The 20,138-nt window shown below is 39.4% G+C and overlaps 1 protein-coding gene across 1 annotated transcript in view; it reads right to left on the minus strand.

Annotated features, from left to right (window-relative positions):
- Positions 1-20,138, minus strand: part of LOC122791466 (NACHT, LRR and PYD domains-containing protein 3-like) — a 772,530-nt gene that overhangs the window by 171,604 nt on the left and 580,788 nt on the right. The gene's annotated exons all lie outside the window — the stretch shown is intronic.

A 20,138-nucleotide genomic window follows, 5' to 3' on the forward strand; every position in this document is an offset into this window, starting at 1 on the left:
GTGCATGTGCCTCTTTGCAAAATATCCAAATATTAAACGTCTCAAGACTCACTTTTAATAAACAGTTCCCTGGTTTGCACAACTCTGTAATACAAGCTACAGCAGTAGTGCTTCATGATACACATACATCTGATGTCACAGAGGAACAACCTGTCAGGTTAACAGGCATCTGTCCATTAATGATTTAGACTCTCTGACTGCTCTCTGACGCCACTGTTACTGTGCTATCTGTAATAAAAACTGGGCTGTCTCCTGCATGTCTTTTTCTTTACCAGGGCTGCACAGAATAGCAGAGGTGTATAAGCACCAGCAGTGAGTAAATCTTTAATTGATAAACCTACACTGTTGTAAAAGGGTGCCGTAATGGAAACAAACTGAGTACAAATCTCTCAACTGTCACTGTGCACATGGCCTTGTTATTTCTGTGTAAGGGATTTCTATCTTGTTGTCATTGCTGTTTTTTTTTTCTTTTTTTCTTTCTTTTTAATTATGCTTTTTTTCAGGATCACCAACATCCAATCTGAAATTTATGGACAGTATTCAATAAACGTCAACTCCTACCACTTTGTTACAAAAATCAACAGTGTCAATGAGTCTTATTGAAAGTGATGTAGTACATCACAACTGTTCCACACTGGGCAGAGCACTCCAAATTCACCCTTTGAAAGTGTGTCTGCTCCTTTATTCCGCATATAAAACAGACCATAGAACATGTGTCCATTGTCATTTGTTTATATTGCACAGTTTATAAACAAAGGGATTGTGCCTAGATCTAGGGGTGTCATTATCCTCCTTTATCAGCCCGCATTAGGACAATAACTGAGTATAATTCCCCCTTTGGCATTTATCAGTCCAGATACATGCAACAACTGGAATGTTCACTGAGATAACTTACTAAAAGGACACAAGACCTAAACAATATGTCTTAAATGATCCAATTCAAAGCCCTGTCACTATACTCGGTATCCTACAGACTGCTAAGAGGTGAGCTGTGTCTGGCATAGGCATCCATCCCAGCACTGATGGTTTTGCTGCACATCGGCAAGTCAAATGGCATCAGAAATACTCAGTCTAGGGATCTAAACCTCTTCCTCAACATTGCCAGAATGGTTTGGAGGGGCAGGTTTATCTCACAAAAGATACTGCTGCTCTGGAATAGACTCCATATCCACGTAAATCAAAGCTTATCCCTGTCCATATTCAAGTGCAACTTGAATTTTTGGATAGGAAACAAAACAATTAATAAAGGGCTATCCTCTTGTACTGCTAATGGACAGAGGCAGTTCCTAAATGCATTATTCCATACAGGGTTCCCCTTAAATTATCTATGCTATGATCATTGGGGTTCCTATTACAAGACCGAAGACACAATCTTTCGAATGTGTCTTGGTCAATCATAAAAGACTGAAAAGGCAAAATATCGAAGCGGCTTTTAAGCAAATTCTTTCCCTGGGAAAGAATTTGCTTGGCTGCTTCGGTACTTTGTTGTTTTCGGCACTGTAGTGCGTTCTAGGAGTTCGTATATCTAAGTGGGGTGGTGTGGGGGGCAAAGCCCCCCACTTAATATAATGTTTTAAAGTGTTTTCTTTTTTTTTTTTTGTTTTGTTGATACAGCGATTTTTTTTTCCCTTGGAAAAAAAATCGCTGTTCTGACAGTTCGACATTGTAAGTTACATAGGGTCGATTAATCACCGTTCACTTTTTTAAGCGTTCAGTGATGTAATATAGACCCGATCATTGTTATCATTAGGGGTAATATATAATTACTGACCATGGGATGGTTAAGACCGATCTAACACCAAATGGGATAGGTTAATTCAAGCATCAAAGGGAAATTGGCTAGACTTAAAATGGTCAGCAAGGGCAAGAAGTCTAGTACTTAACTATGAACCTCTGTGGCATCTTCATTTTTCAGTCATTCACTGGCTCATTTGTATAGCCAATGACAGACTGATTTCCTGGAACTTGTGAAAATCAAAGGGAGCAGCTGCTGAAACTGACAATGTTTTGTACCCCTGCAGTGAATTTGAAAAGGGTATCAAAGGGTGCATTTGAGACTCTTACTTGATAACATGGGAAAAGGCAGAACTGATAAGTGATTGCATGTGAGAGCTAGAAGACAGATCTTCTTAGATGCTGCTGGCATTCGTTTTGGAATCACAGCTTTCCCATTCCAGTGGAGTTTCTTGTCTGTTCTACTGACAGCATCTCTCTATCAGTGTGGTACTGCTCTCATCTCTGCCTGATGTTGCAGAACGCTCTGGTTTTGTCTCTTACCTTTGCCCTCTCCCTCATAAGTCGCTGCTGCTGCATTCTGCCATTACCAGAGGCAGTCAACCTACTTGAAATCATATATGATATTGCTCTCAACTGTCCAGAATTTCACAGGATGTCCAGATTTTTGCCTCATATTTTGGTCTGTCCATCATAAAATTTGTGGTTTTCTGGAAAATCACTGAGGATTACAGTCAGTAAATAACAGCAGACATCTGAGGTTCTCTTCATATCCTTCAAGCAATGCAAGTTAATGTAAAACTTGTTATTCTAGCAACTTTCTAAGTTTATAAGAGTAACATTTTATGTCCCTAATTTTTTGGCCTTTGTCTTCCTCATTATTTTGGCTCTGTCCAGAATCTTGAGCTAAGTGGTTGGGAAGTATGTTTCTGTCCTTAAGGAACTTGCGCACTTTTGTTATTTGGATCGTTTCTCATCTGGTTCACTGTAAGTGTTTCACAACCTTGTTGTGTATTCTTGGTTTTTGCATTAATAATGTCCATTACATGCTGCAGCATGTGTGCACATATGATATTAATACTTGGCCTTAGTCAAACGTCTGCAGTGTCTCTTTCTCTACTGCACTGCTGCAGTTATTTGCATTTCTTGGTCTGACTACTGTAAGAATAACACTCACTGCTACTGCATTTCATTATGACACAATGATCTGCTGTGGTATTGAGAACAATGTCCATAATCAGGTATTTCTGAAGGGGGTAAGCAACAATACTGCTGAAATGGTGGTACAGACACACTTCTGATGCACAGAAGGGTGACACTAAGTGCATTGTCATGCTTCCACTGTTATAGTGGTGTACATTTCCCATTACACGTCATCACATTTCATGCTGTGTGGTGTCAAATTCTAGTAAGGTCCACAGTCTGCAAGACATGAAGCCTTTCTGACATCCTCATTTTAGCATGTTTATTTTCTGAATTAACATTACTGCTGTGTTATGTTGCATTGTGATAAATGGAAGGAGTACCATGTCATGTAGAACTTTTGTCACACTCCAACATAAGGTCACTAAGCAGTAAGGGAGATTATCTGGTGGTTTGCCACAACAGTTTGGCACTGAACTGCATGTGAATTACCCATCAAACTACTTGGTAACTGTATCTACAACTGCAAGAAATAAAGTTGTTTTAAGCTAAGAAGGATGCTGCTTTCCTCAGTTATGAAAACTTAAATTACTTGAATCAAGATGCTAGAGATGACAGTGTAGTCAGTTACATGGAGAACAATATGTCTGACTTCATGATCTGCATGAAGGATGGTGAGGATGAAGGTGGTTCACATGAATCAGCCCCTTTGTAAGGAAGACTGACTCGCACCCCCACTCAAAAAAATTGCTGTGACCCATGTCTAGTGGAGATAGCCCATCATGCAGCCATTTGAAAGCAGGTGTGATCTAAGTTGTTGTATCTTTTCGGCTTTTCCCGGTTAGGGGTCGCCACAGCGGCACCACCGCCGCAGTATAGGTGAGATCTAAGTGTGATAGCAAAAAGAAGGTAGCACTGTCAAGTAGTAGAAAGTGTCTGCAATACAGTGATACTGAAGATATGGAATTAGTACCACCTCAGAGCAGTAAAGGTACAGCAAAGTTTCTAATTTTGCATTTTTAGGGTCACATGACCATAGCCTTTCTGCCTTCTGAGGCATGTTTCAGCCAGTAGGAAGCTTGGTCCAGAGCACCAAGCTCTCAGATGGTGAACGTAGCAGTACTTCCACTCTGAGTGGTATTGGTTCACTTGTACTATATGATGAACCACTCGCCCTGGAGACACACTGTTGGCAATCTCCAAGTGACAGTGAAGAAGAGCTAGCAAGCCATGAGGAGTCATTGTGCCTGGTGATAAATTCTTGTTTATCGTCTAATGGCAGTATAATCAACATGCCCTCAGAAAACCATGGCAAGGTGATGCATTTGCTGATATGCCTTCTTTCACTTTCACCCCAACAAACAGTTCTCCTTCAATTTACAGTTGAGACAGCCATCCTGCATGTACATTCATGGCATGGGGGAAAAATTCCCTGTACCAATGTTGTTTTACAATTTAATAAAAGACTTGTAGAGATGACAATCCCACATGTAGCAATCTCTATGCCCATGGGCTAATCCATTGTGTCATGTACATGTACAGGACTTTGTGGCAGCAGTGGGACATCAAACCGAGCTGGGCTTCTTCAGATGACAAGGAGATTTATGTTGTTTTAGACTCTGAGGCATCTGGAGACATTTTTGAGGGATGTGGTGAACAAAACTACGTGGCAGAGTAGAAAGATATTTTTTTTCATTGCATTTGTGCATTTAACCTCTTAACACATAAGAACTGAATTTAGAACAGAATTTGTGGAGGAGGATGTAATAAAATGGTGCAGCTTCACTGTGAGTTAAAAGAGGAGTCAATGCATCTTTGAAATTGGTGATCTTTGGACTACTGTTATTAAAGTGAATGTTGCCTTCAAGAAAAAGATAAGCAAACTGAGCGTATAACACAGCAAGAAATTTTAGCACTTTAATACAGAGATCCAAAGAAGTTGTTTGTTTTTTGTTTTGTGTTGAGGGCTGCGGGGAGGGGATGGTGAGGATCTGTTGGGTCATAATTGGCTACAATACTGTATAAAGCCAATCAGCTTCCTACTGTAATGTGAAGGTCCAAAGATGAATTTTTTCCTGTGTTTTAAACTGCAACAGCTTTAGAATCCAGGAATATGTTTAATTTCCATGATTCTGGCAGTTTGCTGAAAGCCACAAAATAAGGGTCTCTAAACATAAGAGTACTTAGCTACACTACAGACAAGAAATAATGGCCATGCACTACTGCAGATATCAACATGGGAGTACTTTGACTTAACGGTATGGCTGAAGACAAGTTAGAGTGAAGCTGAGAAGCTTAAAAGGAACACTACTTGGAGGATTTCACCAAAAAAGGGTAAAAAGATGTTAAAGCAGCCCTTTGTATGCATTGGCAACAAAGGCATTTAGTGACAACATTCATACTAGTAGACTATGCATACACTATTACCTATGCTGAATACATAACTCTTGCCATCAGACTCCCACAAGTGTCTGCTGCATTCCTACTATTGATATATCCATATCACTGAATCCATCTGTTTTGGCTGTCATTGCATCTGTCTGTCTCAGTGTTGGTGTGTGTCTCTATCCATGTTTGTGGTGTGACCTGTAATGAAGAACTGTAGTGTTTCACAGCACTGACATCAGTTTTCCTTTGGAATGCAGTTGTCTATACAGTGAATCTGTCTGCCATGCCAGGTGGGGCAGTCACTTGATCTCATGTGCCATCACAGCACAAGTGCAGAGGTGGGCCTTGCCCCATGCTTTACCAATATGATGGATGTGTGTGTGTGTGTGTGTGTGTGTGTGTGTGTGTGTGTGTGTGTGTGTGTGTGTGTGTGTGTGGTATGATATATAATGGAGAACTGTGGAGTATCACAGCACTAACACTTGGTCTCTTCTGGAAGGTAGGTATCGGTGTATTATATGTGTTTCCCATGCCTTTTAGGATAGTTGCTCAATAACATGTGCTATCATAGCACAACTGGATAGGTGGGCCTTGCCTAATGCTTTCTCTAGTCATAGGGTATGTGTCTGTTGCACCACTGACACTGGAGCTCATCTTTGTGTCAGGTGCTGTAGTGGAACTGTGCGTGCTATGCCAGGTGGGGCTGTTGTTTAGCCTCATGTGACACTGCAGCACGAGCAGAGAGGTGGCTCTGCTCCGTGCTTCCTCTGTACGAATTTACTTATATGAAATTACACTGGCTCTGCTCATGTCCCTTTCCTGACTAAAAATATTCATTCACCAAATAATTTTAAACTCTCATCTATATGCTACAGGGCATGTTAGATCAAAGTTCTTCTGACTCTACAATGTTACTACTATAAGTCCTATTTCTCTTAACCCATCAAACTTTACATAATCTATTCCTGTTTTATTGTATGTTTTTATTAATTGTTGTTATTCTTGTATCACGTCTTAATTTATATATTATTATTTGTATATTTTTTATTGCTCTGTAATATACTGTTTGTCATGATCATTACTTGTATACTTGGAGGTTTTCTCCCAGGGCATCTGCTGAAAAAGGACCTGTGTGCACTCAGAATTTCCCGGTAAACAAATGTAAAAATAAGTGCTGAAGGGTTTAAAAAAGTATAAGATTTGTTCTGAATAGAAAGTTCTATCATAGAATTTGGAACTTGTGCCTAATATGGAATGTCATAAACAAGCAGTAAGCAGATCTTAGCAAAATTAAAGCTGTATCCATGGTGGTGGTGCTGCGGTAGCATTGTCGCCTCACAGTATGATGCTGACCGGTTCGACTCTCAGCTACAGCGTTTTCTGCGTGGAGACATGCGTGAATGGGCGTACCTTCGTTGAAGGTTGTGCGTTAGGGCTGGCAACTCAGCACGTAAAAATCAACTGCCAATCATTAGCGGACCGGAGTTCCGCTGTGGCGACCCCTAACTGGGAAAAGCCGAAAGACACAACAATAAGTGTTCATTTCTAATTGGTCAGTGGCAGTTTCATAATTGCTACAATAATGTTGCTTAACAATGATGATCTTTGTAGTTCAAAGAGACAGGATGTTGATTTCCTACTCTCCAATGTGCGTCTCTTACTGTGCAATAAAAAGATGTTATTCTCTGCTGAACTGTCTCGTGTGAAAGCTATTTGATACCTAAACAACCAGTAATTTCACAGACAAGAGCTAAAGGTGGAGATGCTTGTATATACATCAATAACAAGCATACCTCTAGGTTGGTGAAACAGGATGATGTGCTGGAGCTCTTCAATGTGCCGATTACCATTGACAAAATATTGTACTATATCCGAGCCAGCTATAGGTAACCCTCCATGTCCCAAGAAGCTCAAAATGCATACTTGGACCTACTGGAGACACTTACCATCCAACCTAACACCATACTGACAAGAGACTTTAATTACTCCTCTATAGGACTTTAATTACCCTGCTATAGACTGGGAATGCTACATGGCCTCAAATCTTGCAGGCACAAAGATTTCTGGACTTTGTAAATACAAACACCTTTGACCAAACAGTGTAAACGCCCACTGAAGACTTCAAAATACTGAACCTTATACTGACAAATATGGGTGAAAACTGCACTCTCCCATTGTCTCGTCCTCCCTGGTAAGATCTGACCATAAAGCTGTCTCCTTAGAAATCAAAATTAACTCTGAAACCAGTAAAACTAGTAACATTAGGAACTATTTCAAGGCAACCTTTATTTCATTAAGTGATGGTTTTATCAAAATTCAGTATCCCTCTAAACCCCAAGAACACAGCAGCTTATGCTGAACTCCTCTCCAAAACTTTGTACAACCATGTCAATGGTTGCATAGAGACTGCTGTACCTACCAGAAGTAAGCCCAGAACTAGACCTAGAATCTAACCACCCTGGTGGCATCCCAAATTAAACAGGTATGAAGTAAAATGAAAAAAAAATTATGGCAAAAATCTGGAAGAATAATTCTCATAAAGATACAAACTCTCTTATCAAACTAAATTGGTGAATAAGAGGGCTAATTAGGTCAAACAAAGTCAACTTTAAGGTTAAGATAGCCTCCCAAGTGAAATACAATGATAAGGCCTTATTCAGCTTTGTGAGAAACCTCAAGGGCAGCACATAGCACTGTGCTAAACAGCTGGTTAATGGTGCCACATTCATTGAGCCTGGTGATATAGTGAACTTGTTAGTGGACAAATTCAGTTCCAACTTTACCATCCATCACTCACAACCACCCCTCAGGGAATATCCTCAAACATAACTCCACCAACTATAATTAAGGAGCACATACTAACTGTGTTTGCTAAAGCCAAGAGCACAGCTCAGTGGCCCCTGATAACATCCCAGGATGCCTCCTGAACAGTCTAAAATGTACTTTATTAAGATCCCTGACGTCACTAACTATAGTCTTAAAACAGGCTTTGTACGATGTGAATGGAGGATTGTAACCATTATATCCCTTCATAAGGGTGGATCTTCAACAGATCCTGTAAACTACAAAGTCATTAGTCTTAATTCTTATTTGCAAAGCCATGGAAAGGATTATCATGGAAATTATCAGCAAGGGCATGAGAGACTTCCAGACACTGGATCCATCCCAATATGGCTTTGTCAAAAGAAGTTCATGCTTACTGAACCTAGTACAGTACTTTGAAAATGTCACTAAGGCAATGGATGAGGGGAAAGAGGTGCATACATCCTACCTAGATCTGGCTAAAGCATTTGATACAACATTCCACTTGGGCATTGCTAATAAACGTATGGAACTAGGCATACACATATTTATAACATGTTGGATATCTAGCTGGCTCAAAATAGGACCCAAGAGGTTAGGATTGGTGATACCACTTCCACAAAGAGGCCAGCCACCAATGTAGTCTCATAGGACTCTGTGCTGGCCCCAGTCATATTTAGCATCTATTTCTCTGAGGTCAAAGCCAATGTGAAAAGCCTCTGGCTGATGAAGTTCACAGATGATTGCAAACCAGGAGCAGTCACTGAATCCCCCCAAGATGAGAACACCCTTTAGGAAGGCCTAACAAAGCAAACACTTGATTCTTAAGCCATGGCTTAAAACTAATTGCCAAGAAATGCATTACATCAACTTTTGGGGAGTTGGCCACCCTAGATAACTACACCATCAATAAAACACCCCTAAAAGTTGATTCTACAGTGAAGGATCTGGGAACCCATGTAGATAGTAACCTAGCCTTTGACCAACATGTGTCCAAGATAATGAGAAAACCCTTCTATGTTGCTTAACTTATAAGTAAGGACATGGCGTCTAGGTGCAGAGAGGTCATTGTAACACTGTACTCAGCCCTCATCATAACCATCATAGAATATAATGCTGCCTTTGGTATGTACCTGACAGGCACACACAGCATCTGGAACTTCCACAGCAGTTCCCTACAGACAAAATACAGGGAGTAAACAAAATATCCTACACTGGTCACCTCAAAGCCCTGTTTCTTCACTCTGTATCATACAGACTACTGAGAGGTGATCTTTGCATGGTGCATAAGGTATCCTTGAACCCTGATTTGATGACTCTTTTACACATCCGCAAAGTAAACAGCATCAGGACTACTAGATCCAAAGACTTAAATTTTGCTTGTGACATAAACAGAAGAATGTTGGAGAGACAGATAAGTTTCTAACATAATTCACATTCTCTGGAATGACTACATATCCACATGAAGCAGAGATCCTCCCTAACCCTATTTAAGTGCACCTTGGACCAATGGATTGGTAATCAGAAATTCACCCCTGGTCTGGCACTTATGTCTTTGGCAGACAGAGGCAGCCAGTAAATCACCCCATATACAAGTCAAATCTGTGGGTCATACTTGGGTTGCACAGCTAGGCTTATAAGGGCCCTACTGGTTGTTAGCCTAGTATACACACATGAACCTATAAAATTTAACAAGCTGAACTGTCAATTACATGATGAAAGAAAGAATTATTGCATGATATAATTGTCAGGCACAATGTCTGAGTTATGATTGGAAAGAATATTCCAGATGCTACCACCTCAGCTGAGGTTTGCACTTTGTTGGGTATAAAGTTAAGTCATGTAGGCAATGATTTTAAATTTGATTTTTGCAATGTTTCCGGTAGTATACTTAACACCGAAAGTGTGATAAGAGACCTTGGGACACAGGTGGACAGTAGTCTCTCTTTTGATAATCACATCACCACAGTAGTCAGGAAATCCTTCTACATGGCACACCTCATCACAAAAGGTTTCTCATCCAGAAAAAAAGAGGTCATTGTTCCCATCTACTCATCACTCATTAGACCCATTATAGAGTACAACGCCCCTTTTGGTATGTACCTCACAAGACATCAACAACAACTGGAAAGGCCACAGAAATACCTCACAAAGAGGATTACCGGCCTCAAACAGATGCCCTATGCAGACTTTCTTAAAAAACTCCAGCTTTACTCCGTCGCATATTGCCTACTCAGAGGTGATCTCTGCCTAACATACAAAGCTATGTCAAACCCAGAGCTGTTGGACATACTCCACTTAAAGAAATCCCAATCCCTCCGAGCTACATGCTCTAGGGACCTAAACCTTGTCACCACAATAAACAGAACATGCCAGAGGGATAGATTCCTGTCCCAGAGACTTCCCACACTCTGGAATAAACTGCCTATCTATATCAAACAAAGCTCCTCATTAGCACTCTTCAAGAAAAATCTTGATGATTGGATGGGAAATAGGAAATTCACCCCGGGAATCACCTCTGTGGCTCTGCTCGACAGTGGCACAGGAAAATAATTTTCTTGGGTGGCAAATCCAGTGTACCTTTTTGGCTGGGCTTGTATAGGCCCCAGGGCCAATAGCCTAGTACCACTCTCAATCAATCAGCCTTCAAAACTGGACAATTTCAATGACGTTAACTGAGAAATTTGTAGATGGAGTTTCACCTTAATGTAGAAGTTAATAAATTAATAAATATCTGGTTTAGAAGGAATTAATGGAAGCTGTACAGTTTAGTATGTACTCAGTGAAGTAATCTCTGCTTGCGTGCATGCCAGAAATTTCTACAGGAAAACAAAATGCATGACAGACTGATAAAAGCTTACTCATGAAGCTTCTCCGAGTATTTTTTAAATGATGTACAGAGAGGTCTTGGCCAGATAAACTAGAGTGAAAAACAACAGTATATTGTATTGCAGTGAAATGTTACATCAATTCAACTGGTATGCACATGGTCAAAATCTTAAAGCAACAGTACAGTGTTTTGCCATGAACTGTTACATTCTCATGGTACAGTCCAAGCCTAACCTTTTACAGTGCAGATAGCATATATTTGATTAAAGGCTTAAAGTAGCAGCAAAGGTGAATGCATGACATGGTCTCGATTGTTCATATAATTTTAAATCGTGTGACTTCAAAATGTCCGTTGGCAGGTAGAAGGGCAGATTTAGATGATGGAAAGTATTTAGCCTGAGAATATTTACCAAAACGGAGCTACTACAAGAAACCCCTGATCACAGCTTATTGTTATAATAGACAATTAAAATGTGTTCTGTCATGTACACAAGCCACCACAAAACAGGACAAAACTCTGAAGTGCAAGAATATCTCAGAAAGCATTGATAAAACCTGAATAATCATTACTGAAAACAGAAATGTCTTCTGATAAAAATGTTGAAACAGAGTTATTTTACAAAAAAAAAGTGTTTTGGTGAGGTTTAGTGGAAGGCAGGAACTGAGTAATTGGAATGATGATAGTTATACAAAAGAACAAATGTAATGTATAATGTTTGCAACTGGGAACATGTTGATAAGATTTGTTTTTGTTTATATAAATATATGTTTGCCTATGTCTTAACGTGATAATTCAATAAAGGTGATATAAAATGAACAGTTAGGCAATGGAGGCTGAGGGAATCAAACAGTGTACCACTGGACCACAGCCATTATTTAAACATTTTAATGAAAATCAAGAACATTATTTTCATTTCATGGCTTTGGAAGTGACAAAATTAATGTCAGAGGTGGTGACATCACCTTAAAAACTGAACAAAATGAGATGAAGGGGATAGATAGCTAGACTATGAGCCTGCATATCACCAGGATTAAATACAAATATACCTTTAAAACCAGTCCTTAAAGGGCGTAGGTTATGTAGGAACATCTAATTGGCTTATGGAAGGATGTTGCCTCTGTAAAGCATATGATTGGCTAATAGACTCGTCTAATGGAGATTTTTTTATGAATGAAGTTAGAGCTGATGAAGGGTTATTATCAGCTGTTTTATTGTTTTGTTTTAATTTTTTATTAAAGTCTGATTTTATACCCTATAGTCAGGTGACTGCAACTGTTTTGTGTTTTTATATATATATATATATATATATATATATACACACACACACACACACACACACACACTGTTATTTTTATTTAACATTTGTTTACAGGGAAAGTCCAACTTGGAATGAAGCCAATTTTCAGTGGAGACACAAGGAGAAATGCTCCAGAAGCAAGTCTTTGTAATGTGGGAGGAAACTGGAGTACCTGGAGAAAACCTACATGAACACAGGGAGGACACGCAGACTCCACACAGCGCTGTCCGTAGTATAATATATAATATTATGTAGTTGTGTCTTTTGGCTTTTCCCGGTTAGGGGTCGCCACAGCGGAACTCCGGTCCGCTAATAATTGGCAGTATATTTTTACATGCCCAGTTGGCGGCCCTAATGCACAACCTTCAACGAAGGTACGCCCATTCACGCATGTCTCCACACAGAAGACGGTCTAGCTGAAAATCGAACAGGACGTCTTACTGTGAGGCGACAACCGCAGTATATAATAATATGTAGTATAATATATAGAAATATATATATATATCCCTTCAATTGAATGTGAATGTGGATGTAAAGTGTGTGCATTTGCATTAAGTGCCAGAATGAGATAGTGAAGGAATGTTACCATTATTTCCTCTTTTGGGCATGTAGCAGTACTACATTACAATATTATTAGGTAGTTGTTCAGAGTCTCCTTTAACATTTTCCAGGCTTGCTTGTTGACTTTTTAGGGTAGGCACAACTCTTCTGTGTTCGTGGCAGGGCTGCTATTGATTAATGTGAACCCATTTCAGTAAAGCTTCACCAGTGTTTTTTTCTCTTTATTTTTACTTGACATTCCACTGGTGAAATCTTATTTTTCATTAAGAATGGTTCATTCCAACTTAGTAGGAATTTATTTGATGTTGTCTTTTTGCTGCTACATTTAAAATAGAATGCATTGTCACTTACCTGGTATTTCCCAGGGCTGGCCTTTATATTATAACAAGTATTATAGGCCTGCACAAACATTTCCAAATTACCATGGGCCAAAGGGTTTCTTTTAAGTGCTTCTTAGGTGGTCACAAAATCATGGCCACTGGTGACATGTGCCAAATTTGCATCCTGTGTACTATACAGAACATGCAAAGGCAGCATCAGTCTCCTTCCAGTCATCATTTCAAAAGCTGAGATGCTGGTGGATTAATTGGGAGTGGCAGAAATGGTCAGCAGTGGTAGTGGTGATAGTTTAGCATCTCATTTTTTCTCGTGGAGCTGAGGTAGTACTTTTTTAGTATATAGATTATAGTTTGGTTTGTTCTCTCCACCTGAACAGTGAATTCTTAATGGTAAGACAAATGCAATTTTCTTTGCATTCCTAAAATTTTCCGTACATTTTCTATTACCTCACTAGTGAAATGTGGTTCCTCTGTTAGATTCTACACTAATGGAAAACCTCCAGTAATGGAACAGATGTTTTTTTCTTCCCTCTGCATCATACTATGGCCCCCTACCCAGTAATTCACATCTATTACCGAGTCTACCAGCTACCTCCTAACCTCACTGACTTTCTCAGATATAGGTCAGGGGCCGGAATGGATCTTAAAGGTGTGTACATCTGCTGTTTTTTTTTCACTTATGAATTATCACTGTTACTAACCTTCTCTCTTGGTCTTTTTGGAAATAGCCAAAGGACAATGCAATGGGGACATGTAGAGTATCACCCCACATCTGCAGAGACTAAGCCTATCTCTCCTTTAGACAATGCCTTCCAATTGCAGTGCCACCAGCCCCAGCCTCCACCAAGGATCATCACAGGGATTGCCCACAGAACTGCCCTCCCACCAGGGTTGGTAATGCTCATCCTTCCCTGCCATTCCATCAGTTACCCAAGCCACTAATCGAGCCAAGGTCAGATGGGCCATAATCAGGGGATTTATCATTCTATGCCAACAGAGCAGCCCTGACTAAACACATGGTTAATTGGAAGCAAAGCAATTGTTTCTGTAATGTTATTAGAGGCAGATAAACACGTAACTCATTTTGTGAACTTACAGATGGTAGTTAACTACTGATTTCCTCTAGTTACTGGGCCAATCCACTTAATATGAAGATAATATGGGGCATTCTGATTCCTTTTTCCTGAAGGAGTGCTCTGTGTCTTGGGAAACTGGCTAGAATTTGCAACATGTTATATATCCCTGAACATATTTATTAACAAAACTATACCTGTGAGGCCAGAAAGTTACTTGTTTCAGTGTTTCATAAGTTCTGTTGGGTCATCATGTGCATGCTGATGCATAATCCCTCTATACGGGAAAGGACTGCCAACTGGAATCTGTGTGCTATGTCACCAGTTGTTACCAAGAGTTCATCATTTAAAGAAGTCTGTCCTTTTGTTTATACATGGCCTTAAGATCATGGTTGTTCTGTAGACAACTTTCAGTAAGTTTATTTACATTGGGATCCTGAATTAAATGATAACACTTCCCTACAGAATCATGTTCCTGCTGTATTTTTACCAAGTCAGAAGCAGACCTGTCATTATATAAACACTATCCTTCAGCATAAAAACAATGGCTCTCTCTCCTCTGATACTTTCCTAGACCTATCTAAAGCATTTGACATGGTCCCACACAAACAACTTATCTCTGTCCTCAATAACCTATCCTTCTCACAATCAGTCACCAGCTGGTTTCAGAGTTACCTGTCTGACCGCCAACAATCCGTTGTATGACAGAATGACATATCTCCCCAACTACCTGTCTCCATAGGTGTTCCACAAGGATCCATCCTTGGACCCCTACTCTTCTCTGTTTTCACCAATAATCTAGCCTCTGCCACCAAACATGGCATACTCATACAATACACAGATGACTCAACCATCATCTGCTCAGCCCAGTCCCTACCCAAACTGCAAAAAGTCACACAGGAAGCCTTTTCCTCTGTTGAAACTTGGTTATCCGATGCCCAATTAATACTCAACCCAAACAAAACTAAACTTCTCATCTTCCAACCCACCAAACATATTCAAAACAACTCTCACTTTAACATCACAGCAAAAGACAACACCACTACTTACCCTACTGAACACACCAAATTGCTAGGAGTGGAAATAGACAATAAACTAAAATTTGACATTCACATATCCATGACCATAAAAAAAGTCCACAAAAAACTAGGAGCGTTATACAGAAATAAGCAACTTCTCATCAAAGTAGCAAAGATTTCAAAAGAAAATTCCCACCTTATCTCCACCCTACTTTATGCCTCTCCAATATATACCAACCTAAGGAAATGTGATCTAAACAAGCTAGAGACCTGCTACGACAAAATCACCAAATTCGCCACAGGGGCATCCTATCATAGTTACCACTGTCTCTCACTTGCTGAACTGGGCTGGCTTGAACTCCCTCACCTCCTTCAATGGTATCAACTCTCACTCGCCCACAAACTAGTAAACCATCCACTAAATGTCCCATCCCTCCAGAATCTACTCCACCCCTATCGCACCACCAGACCACTAAGATCCAGCAACAAAAATCACTTGCAGATCACTAAAGCCAATAACTCTGCTGGTGAAGCACTATTCTCTTGCGCCATAGCCAAATTATGGAACTCCCTCCCACCCACAATTACCTCCATACCATCATGCACCCACTTCAAAACTTTACTAAAAGCACACCTAAAACATGCTGGCTATGCCCTTTGAAACTCCCACTCTAATATCACCCACCCCATCCAACCACTACCTTTCTTTCCACTCCACTAACTACCTTGATTATAGCAAGCTCAGATGCTCATAAGCCTAGCACTTATTATACAGCAGGAACTTCTTATTGTAACATTTGTTAATGTCTGTTATGTACTTCACAGGTAAAGATTCTAGTTGTCTACTGATGACTATGTTCTTCATCTGTAAATATGTTGTAAGTAATTGCTATGTAAATTGTTAATCGCTATGTAATCCAATGTAACTACTGTCTGTTTATTTTAACTGTGGAGCTTTTCTCCCAGGGCCTCCGCTGAAAATGGACCTAAGCCCAGTCGGAGACTCCCGGTTAACAAATATAAATAAATAAAATAAAAAAAATAAAATAATAAATGCAAAACATGCTCCTGTTCTTGTCTTTTTTGATGATAAATAACTAAGTGTACACTTGTTTGGAATGGATCCAAGTCCCATATTTCACCTTTTAAGCCACTCTCCTTAGCCTGATAATCAGCAAGGTCATTTCCACCTGTGCCTGTTCCATGGGACCTGACTCAGGCTAGCCTTTAAAACTTGTGTGGTTTTCTCTTGCTCTTCCCCATACTCAGGGGTCTGACTTTTTTTTCAGCTTGGTGAGGAGATATACCACCTTTGCACAGGCTCATAGGTAAGTACTAGGTTAGCTGCCCTTTTGGGCCTGTTAAGTAAAAAGTATTACACTTCTACCCTTCTCAACCAGCCAAGCAGATGTTTCAGAAATGGTCATTCAGAAGACTGAATGGAGAGCATCTCTGTATTGTGTGGTTTCTAACAGAGGTCTAGTGGATCTAAATTGTTCATTCTTAAATCAAATGCATTACCTTTAAATACACTTTAAATTATACTCCAGACAGAGTTTCTTTTAGCCAAGGTGGTTGTACTTAAAGTAAATGTTATTGTTTTATCTGTCTGGCAATACAAGGGATTAAGGCAATTAGCCGTTGACAAGATGCTTCCTGCAGTCCAGAGTTTAATTCCCTCAGCTTCCACTTCTCTACTATGTTACTCTGAACAAATCATTTAACTAGATAGTGCTTCTAGACTAAGTCTGAACAAATACAAAAAAGTTGGATTGTAATTCCTTGCCAGCAGTTGGTCTAAACATTTTAACAAGAAATTAACTTCTATAACAAATTTTGCACAAGACGGCAAACCACAGCCTGCATTTACATAAAGAGAATATACTGGGTTTTGTTGCTTTGGCTTACATCATGTTAAACTAGACTTGATCAAAAGGTTTACTAGATGATCGAGATATATTTTCTAGACTAGACTTGCATTACTGATGCCTCCATCATCAACTGACAAATCTATAACACTATGAGAAAAAAAAAACCTTCATCTAATGACCACGGTTGTTGACTGTTTTTAATAAGACTTCACTGCATTTCCAGAGAAAGTGACACCAGTGTAGAAGTCAAATTCCAGAATGATGATGATGTGACTATTAAAGTCTATCAACCAGACCTGAATGTAAACTCTAGTGACTGTTTACCAATGAATCTGAAAAGCATCAGAGTGATTAACTGAGTACTTTAGTAGCATAAAGGGCATCAAATGAATTATGGCATATCTTTATAGAAAGATGTAAAATGCAATAAACTCTCAGTTAACCAGAACTCAAACAACCAAAACTCTCAAGCAACCAGAAAAAAAATCAAAGCACTACAGTACAGTTTTCATGTGTTGCACTTTCTGTTTCCACTCTGAAAAGGAAGATAGGAATACATTCCCCTCTTTCCCCAACCTAAGAACAAGTCAAACCAAACAAATAGTACAGGGTACAGTATTATACAAGCCTACTTTAATAGTAACTCTCAAGCAACCAGAAACTACAGTTATCTGGCATCTACCAGTCTCCATGGGTGCTGGTTAACCGAGAGTTTACTGTAAATAAAAAATTGTGATAATAGTTTGAGACATGCTAATACAAATACCCCCTCACATCTAAAGAAAATCTGTAACCTGACCTATTGCAAGAGTTGTGTGCTGCTAAGAGTGATAATGAACAGACTAGATATTTAATCAACTAAAAAGTCATTTGGACCGCTTAACTTGTAAAGTGCTTTTCTAATAACTATGCAAAAATCCTACTATTTTAAACTGTACTAGAACTTCAATGTACAAAAATAGAATGCTATTAATGGCATCTTGATTACAGTTAGAATTAATGTGATGCTACCTTGTGTTTACATATGCAGTTCATTAATAATAGTGCTGTACCTGTATTCAAACCTCAAAAAAATCACAAATATTTCAGTTCTCCTATCAACTGATTACAAGAACAATATGGGAGAAGTCAAAATAATTTAAAATGTTTATGCTTGTTCTGAAGTAGTCTGAAATTTACTGTTAAATATACTCTATGTTCATTTATGAAGTTATGAAAAATAAGTTTCCTTTTAAAAATGTTCTTAAACATTAGTAAATGACAGTTACCAGCCTTTGCATGTCAGACTACAGAAAACCTTGCTTGATTTGATGGGCTATAGTAATGTTTTACAACCACATAAGAAAGTGTGTGGGATAGCAACCATGATAAAGCAATGATCTGCACATATAAATGAAGTGTATTATGTTTAGCAAATAGCATTATGTTGTCAGTTTGCAAATGTAAAAACAGTCTGCTTAGTACATAGGGAATACGGGCTATGTAGTTAATTATTTTTTAGTGTCCAGGAACAAGTTCAAACTACAAGGCTTGCTTCCCTGATAAGACAATCCCCAGGATTCAATAGTCTAGAGTCTAAACAGAATGTATCATGTACATGGCCACGGTTCCTCCTCAGCAGCACTCCATACATATTAATTATAGTGCGCTGCCGAGGGAGATCACAGCAACACTGATATTGAATCCATGTAAGGCTGACTTTACAGGCTGTCCCTTAATACTGGACTGTCTAGAAAAATTCTGGACAGTTAGTAAACACAGCACAATACCTTTCGGCCTGTTAACCTGGACCAAAAGTTGTACCAGACATTTGATTTCATTAAATTACAATTTTATTATTATTATTATTATTTTACATTTATGTGCTTGCTTGCGTGGTATGACTCGTTGCTTAGCTATGCTTAATTTTGCACAGATATAACTCAGGCATCCACTAGACATCTAAAAATAGAAACAGGATGCATTCAATATTAATAATTTTTATTTTTTACTTCTTTTTAATTTTTTTTTCATGTGCTTGTTTGTGTGATGTGGCACATAGCTTAGTTAGGCGTAGTGTGACATACTTAAGCAGTAGACATCTGCTAGACAGCTAAAAATAGAAACCAGATGTATTCAATTATAAGTGTGTCGTGTTTAGCAACACCCATATCCATGCAGCGAAGCTGTGTTATGCTTACAGGCACTTTCCTAGTATATCTGCAAATATTCCAGTTCCCTGCACTATCCCAGTGGCTAGGTAGGTTGAATCATGACCTACGGGTTGGAAGGGTGGCCTAATGGTTAAGGTGTTTTTCTTACAAACACAAGGTGCAGGGTTCGAGTCTCACAAGGGACAATTGGCTAAGCTTAAAATGGCTCTCAAGGGCAGTTAGCCTAGTACTAATCTATGAACCTATGAACAGTGTAGTATGTCCTGGGTTTTGGGTTTGTGTCCCAGGTAGTAATGCTTTTTACATATAGTGCTGTGAAACTGTGTCAGGTGACTGAAACATCTATTGACTTTAAATTAAATAATTGTTATATTTAGAAATGGTTAGAAAAGCTGCACATTGCTAAGCTTCACTTAAACATGGATTTGTGAGTTTGAGTAATGCTAAGCATCCCAGCACCTTTTTGAAAGTTACAGTATGCCGTGCAAGGGTGGGAAAGCAGCTTATATAAAGGCCAATAGGCATGAATTTCACATCATTCATTGGAGCCTGACCTTGACTGTAGGCATGGTTGCTGGAGTCAGAGATGGATCATGTTTTAGGGTGCAAATGTGGGGTGTGTAGGAGTCCAAAGTTTTTGTTGGGCTCCTGGTAGATCCTGACTGCTGCAGGGTGAGTACAAAGGCTCAGAGTGCAAGTCTGAGGCCTGGGATCATTTGGCCAGGGACCTAACCAGTGCAACTGGTATGCTCCACACTGGTGAGCAGTGTTATCACCACTATAACGACCTGAAACATAGGAAGAGGGGAACCTTGGACACCTAGGTTCAAGATGCTAGAGATGGGTGCACCCCACAGATATGTATTTATTTCCAGTAATTTACAAATATACAAGCTGAATGTGTGCAAAACTAGTATGCATAATGGTTT

The sequence above is a fragment of the Protopterus annectens genome, chromosome 17.part0 (assembly GCF_019279795.1).
Source record: "Protopterus annectens isolate FY-2018-M chromosome 17.part0, PAN1.0, whole genome shotgun sequence".
NCBI lineage: Eukaryota > Metazoa > Chordata > Ceratodontiformes > Protopteridae > Protopterus > Protopterus annectens.